Source organism: Sprattus sprattus (assembly GCF_963457725.1).
Source record: "Sprattus sprattus genome assembly, chromosome: 15".
Taxonomy (NCBI): Eukaryota; Metazoa; Chordata; class Actinopteri; order Clupeiformes; family Clupeidae; genus Sprattus; species Sprattus sprattus.
Window position 1 is genome coordinate 27178687 of NC_137913.1, and position 7203 is coordinate 27185889.

A 7203-nucleotide genomic window follows, 5' to 3' on the forward strand; every position below is an offset into this window, starting at 1 on the left:
TAGTCACAAGTCTAAAAGCTTTTATTATCTGAGGCTGTGATGTTATGTTATGCTATGTTATGGCAAGGCTATAACTTATTCATTATGACACGTTTGATATTAACTTCAGTACAATGACCGTTTTTTAGCGAGCAGTTATTATGTGAATACATTTATGGTACACATCTTAATACACAACTTGCACACATAAATTCTCCACTGCCACAAACCTGGCTTTGTTTGTCATTTTCTTTGGGAATAATCAAACAACCATGACAGTAACTACAATAACACACACAACTAGACACAGCACATACATTCTAGAAAACATAACCATACCTTAATCCCACAACCCACTGAGCAGCTGCCACTTACACTTCAAACGTTTGCCTGTGCTGAATTACTCTCAAGCACACTTATATTCTCTGGTAGGCATGGTTACACACGTGTGTGTATCACAAACAACCATCCTCAGATATCAGCACACTATCCCTCATCTCTCCCACATGTGGCAGGGGCTGAAGTAAGTGTCAACTGGCCACCACCTGGCAAGGGCAGACATTCGTTCTCTCAGTCCATCTCTCCTCTTCCCCCTCTCTTTCTGTTTCTCCCTCTCGCTGTCTCTCTCTTTCTCTCTCTCTCTCTCTCTCTCTCTCTCTCTCTGTCTGCCTGTCTCTTAGTCTTTCTAACTTTCTGTCTATCTCTCCATCCCTCTCTGCCTGTCTCTGCACAGAGCAGAAAATGCCACTATGCCTCCAGGGTTGGCCCTCACAGGAGACAAAGTGGCCAAAAGTGAGAGATGAACAGACAAAAGGGAGAGAGAGAGAGAGAGCGAGAGAGAGAGAGATGGAGAGAGAGAGAGAGGAGAGGGGGGAGAATGATAGGCGACTCACGCAGAGAGGATAATGCTTTGTGACTGCGGTTAGGAGCTCATGCCTTTCCTTCGAGCCTCCTCGTACAAATACAGTTAGTGTTTGTGTGTGTGTGTGTGTGTGTGTGTGTGTGTGTGTGTGTGTGTGTGTGAAACTGAACCGTTAGAAATGTGTGTTTTTACTGTGATTTGTGTATTTATATTATTGTAGAACTGCTTTGTAGTGCATTATTGTGAATCACAATGGCCTTATAGGAAATATTACATAAATTAATTGTACATCAATAGAAAAAGTACCTTACTGTAGAACTGATGTCCTGCGTAGCACTGTGTATTCCACATATACACTGTGGAAGAATACAACCTGATACTGTGAAAAGCATGCTGTAGGGGGTTCAGTGTGATTGATTGATTTGACTTGAAACTGAAATACCGAAAAAGAGCAAAAATGACAATTAAGCTTCTTAATTTAAAAAATCAGGTCAGTATTCGAAACTTTCCATTTCTCTGCTTTGACTCATAACCCATGTACTTTTCTGTGACCCATGTGCAAGGGTCTTAGTAGCGTAGCCCTGTGATTGACAATATAAACTGATGCACACATATTAAGCTGAATGACAGGTGTTTTAAATGAGCTTGTATACATATAGGCACATTATATAAAGATATACATTTGGTCAGGTGCCAGTGTGTATTTTTAACTTGAACATAGGCTAGCAGTGGTGAATCTTCACTTTTTGAAGATGTGTGTGTGATTAATTGTTGGTTAGGAGTCCATGCACAGACATGTGTACACAGAAACAAACAAACATGCACACACACTCACACATACACCTACCCATTCAAACAGATGCAAAGAAATTCATCCTCACACACTTCTACAAACACATTCAAGTAGATTGTGTATATATTCACAGACTTGTAAAGACACATGCACACACACAAAGATAAAGATACAAATGTATTGTCTTCTGCTCATGTGCAGCCTCTGTTTGCTAGCTGTGTCGCATATAATTATGCATACTCTGTGTTTATTTTGGAGGCTGATTATGAAATATTACCCAGTGGGTCGGACTAAATCAGAGGATTTGCATTTCCGGCGAAGACCTCCTCTACCCCTGTGGTAGGATAGAGAAGGACGTACACACAGCAACACAGGGGAAAAACACAGACACACACATGCAGTGATGCCTTGCCTTATTTGTGTTTGATCGCTCAGCCGCCTGAAAATGGATGGCGATAATTGTGTTGGAAGGCTAACCAATGGTGGTTTCCCCCCTGCAGCCTGTCAGAGCATGGTAATACACAGAGAGACATTCAAATGTGTGAGCTCTGAATGTCAATGAACCCCGCCCCCCCTTACACACACACGCGCGCGCACACTCACACTCACACACACACACACACACACACACACACACACACACACACACACACACACAGTCTCACTCCACTTACATAACTATGCAGGGAGAAACGGGGGCAGTCAAACTGCACAGCTCACACTGAGAGCACGAGGGAAGAGAGGAAAGTGGTGAAAGAGAGGGGGATGAGATTAAAGGGAGAAGAAAGTTACAGAAGAGAGATTGAGGTTGAGGAACATTAAGATAGCAGCCCATTTTGGACCACACCTGGCTAGGGTCAGTGTGGGATTCTTGTTCAGACCCAGCTTCCATTAGGTCAGACATCTGTGGTTTTAAAGCTCATTTTAGGTTTTAAAGCTCAAGGACAAATTGACACACAGGGCCCTATCTTGCACCCAGCGCAATTGACATTGTCACCGACGCATGTTTCATTCCTATCTTGCACCTGGCGCACAGCGCGATTTTCCCTCCAGAGGCACGCTTCGAAATGAACTAGCGCCGACATGGGCGGGGGCGGAACAGAGAAGGCGTTTCTCTGGCGCAAGTGGTATTTTGCAGTTTCAAAACAACGCCGTGCGCTGTGCGCCATTGACCACAAAAAAGCTGGTCTAATGTCAGAGGCGCAATGTCTAAAGTCTGTAACGCATATTCAGAACGCTATTTTAAGGGCGCATGTGCTTGCCCGCACAGTATAGGACCTATAGGCTACACTTTACTTCTGTCGTCTACACGAGAGATTTACACCATTTTTTTTGGCAAGCTATATATAATTACAAGGAAAATAAAGTATTTACCACATGAGGAAATCATTGTGATATCCATATCCAAGATATTTTAAAAATAGGCATACATCTAGCGTACACATTGACCCAAATGATTCAGGTTAATTGTAATGGCAGTGTTGTACCCGATTCAGCACCCTCCGCGGCAAATGCACCCCCTCGATATTTAGTCTTGTGAAACGCCGTGTCAAATACATTCAACTTGCTCAAAGGAAAATTAAGTTAATTCATTTTGTAGTCATGGCTGAAGTAGGATATATATTTCCACAGAACAAAAAGGTGTTCTTTTGCGTTCGCTATTATTCGAGGTTTTTGGAAGAAAAACATCGGTTGTTTGTACTCTTTAGAACAGTTTTAAAGACTGTAATCACTTGTGTTCTTCTCTTCCATCTCTTTCACAAATAATGAAATCGTAGTATAGTATTTTTCCCTGCGTTTGTTTAGGCGAACTGCTTTCCTTTCCGATCAAGCGAGTGGTGCGCGCTCCCTCGAGGGGGTGCATCTGCCACGGAGGGTGCTGAATCGGGTACAGAAGTATGGATTCCCTGGCGTCCTTGGCGCTATAGACTGCACCCATATTCACATACGTGCCCCCCCAGTGTTTTACACAACATTGCCATGAATCATGGATGTGTCAATGACATAAATGAGGAAAGATTAGAGGACTTTAGAAGACGTGAGGTTGAACTGCATGTGCCGATGGGTGCAATATTATTACCATGCATACATAACATAGTGATTCAGTGAGTGTGAACCCAAAACATCGGAAAGTATGTTTTTGTGACTTTTATTTCAAATATGTTGCCACCAAAAAACGAATGCTAGTATCTGAAAAAATACAAATGAGAAATGAAAAGTAGAACCATTTCTCCAAACAAGCATGGGAAAATATTGCTGTGATTGTTTCTGGTAACACACGTTCTGGTGGCATCACGGTCTTCCTCCCGGTAATTCCGCCATTACGATAACAAGCCGCTTTGCAATATGCGCTCCTCGCTCTTAAAGGGAATGTGAGATGACGCTCTGATTGGTTTATTGCATATTACGCCCACACCACACCTATGACTGAGTAACCTCCTTTGGACCAACCCTTTTGACACTTGCACTGGGCGCAAGTGTGTTTTTTCCGCCGTTAAAATAGCAACTGCGCCATAGAGCCGCCCACACAGCTACTTGCGTTTTTGCCGCCGTCCTACTTGCGTTTCTGATCGGCAAGATAGGGCCCACAGTGTTTTAAACACTTGCAGATAATTCCCTCTCATTTCCGCTTTCAGACATATTCCAGGCATAGTCAGTTGAGTGAAGAATTGGGTGAAATTTAGTTTTTGTATTATCTGAGACTCTCACTTGTATGCATTTATAAAGCAATTAAAGGATGTTGAAATTAATTGAACTGAATTGGATTTAACTCATATAAAAGTGATTCTGTTCACCCTCCTCTCCTTGCTTCCTGAGAAAGTCTCCTTTGTCAGTATACTGCTGAATAAACAGAGTCTACTGTGGCCCTCATTTAGTGCATTTAGAAACAGCTGCTAATCCCCCCCCCCCCCCCAGATATGCTGATGGAAGTGTAGAAGAAGAGGGAGATGGAGAGAGAAACAGCGAGGGAATGGAGATCGAGAGGGTGAAAGGCAAAGAGGGGACTAAATGAGAGAGAGAAACAGGGAGGGAGGGAGTGAAAGAGAGAAAGAGAAAGAGAAAGAGGAGAGAGCCATTTGTGTTTCTCCACTGGGACCCTCCATTAGAGCCACAGGGGGCCCTGTTCTCATTTCATAACTACACTAAGAAGAGTGCTAAACAGATCCATCTCTCTCTCTCTCTCTCTCTTTCTCTCTCGCTCTCCTACTCACACGCATACACACAAATACACCCACAGACACACGCTCACACACAATATTGGCATGTAAATCAAAAGATCTAGAAAATATTGACAGTGTAATGAATGTTGTGGAAACGTGTTGGAAGACAGGCTTGACAACTTCAGCAGCTACTGCCGACATTTTTATTGTCTGTTTACATGTGGTTGATGCACGCTCTGAACCTGCAAAACCATGAGCTTGACGCTGCAAAACCATGAGCTCAAGGTGCTGTACAGCAATCCATATGTGCTTGCTTTCATTAATGTATGTCTTTATATCCGCCCTGCCCTGCTTTAAAAATAACAACAGTCCTGCTGGTAATAGACACAGAGGCTCATGACAGAACCTCAAGGACCTCCTATTAACGAAGATCTACAGGGCACTGTGAGGGACAAATTCAATTACCTAAAAGGCTGTGAGGGGAGCTGAAGCATGTGAATGTGCTCTGTGATGTCCATAGGCCTGGTATGTGTGTGTGTTGGTGTGTGGGCCCATTGGGTGTGTGTGTGTGTTTGTGTGTGTGTGTGTGTGTGTGTTTGTGTGTGAGAGAGAGAGAAAGAGAGAGAAGGAGGTTGTATGAATGTCTTATGAAAAGTCGTTGGTTCAGTGTGTATGTTGGGTTAGCAAAAGCACGTGTATAGCCTTAGTGTGTGTTTGTCTGTGTGTGTGTGTGTTTGTGTTTGTGTTTATGTTTGTGTACGAGCATATGTTTACTCCAACATTGTATGTGTGTGAGAGTATGAATGCGAAGAGTGTGTGAGTGTGTGAGTAGAAGAGTGTGTGTATGTAACATACAGTGTGTGTGTGTGTGGATGCCTTGCCCTGAGAGCATGCTCCGTTAGAGCAGTGCTGTGGCGTTGTGTCCCTGTGTTCTCCCACTGAAGAGCGGCTCTATTGTGAAGGTGCTGTGCCCTGCTGAAAAGCCTCTGGAGAGACAGGACATGTCATGCAGAGGACAACCGCTGGAGGAGGAATGGAGTGCTCTGTCTATCTTTATTGTTTTCCATGCCTAGCTTTTCTTTTATCCGTATCCTGTGTTTAGCCTCTGCTCTTCTCTAATAGCTTTTTTTCCCTTGTTTCTTTACTCCATTTCTCATATCATTTCTCCTTTTTTATCATCTAATTTCTCTCTTCCCTCCTGTATGATGGCACTTATCTCTCCCCCTCCTTCCCATCTCCTCTCCTCTAGATGGCCATCTTGCCTCTCACTTAAAGGAGCTATATGTGTCATTTTTGTAAAAAAAAAAAAACGGCACTGAGACTTGATTTTCTACTTAGGTTTGCATGCTTACCAACTAGCTGTGGTTCATCCTCTCTGGTGATACCATTTTGTACCTCAGGAGGTGAAAGTGAGTCACTGAGGTGATAACAGCAAACCAGCTTGGCTACCCTATAGTTAGTATCAAGCTGTTTGTTAACTTCAATGGTTAGCCAGGCAGCCCAGCTCAAGTGAAGATCTACAGGGGTCTGCTGTCCTTCAGTCACTGTTGATATTGACACTAATGATTGCCCAGATATCTATCAATAATATAACTGTTGTCATGTTGCATATAGTCTTTAGCCTCCACCATTTTGGCCAAACTTTTTTACAACATCTCCGTGGGAGGAGAGCCATGTGTGGACACATCTGGTGATATGCTTCCCCTAGTTTGTTTGGAGTGTGGAGTATGACATAATTTAGCTCACTAACTGACAGTGAGTCCTGCATACAGCACCTTAGGAGAAATACAAATAATTTTATTTTTTTCTTCTCTATCTTACTAGATGAGTCATGGTCCCCTATCCTCCCTCCTGTGTGTTGTCTCCCCTCTCCCCCTGTCAGCCATCTCGGTTCTTATTTAGGCCGTCATGTTAAATGGTGTGCCAGAGTTTGCCCTTCAGGCGGCCACTGAGCTAATTGGCACTCTGACCTTTACGCTTCTCAGAGCAGAGGGGTTTCATATGGACTCTCCCAGTCCTCTGCACCCTCACCATCACCAGCCACACGTCTGTTACTGTGTGGAGATGGAACACGTCCGCTGGCCTCTCACTCAACAGACACCCACACACTACTTGACACACGGACATTTAAACACACACACGCACACGCACACACAAACACACACACGCGCACACACACGGAACACACATAAACTCAAACACACACAAACACATGCATTTACAAAATCATACAGCATACACTAACAAAGACATGAAACGCACACACACGAACACAGACACACACACACACACACCCTCACATGCACACATTTTGAGGGTCACCCTCACAGGATGTACACCACTATCACAAATACACACACAGACACACTCACACAATCCCACAGAGTCATAGAGTAACCCTAAGTAAG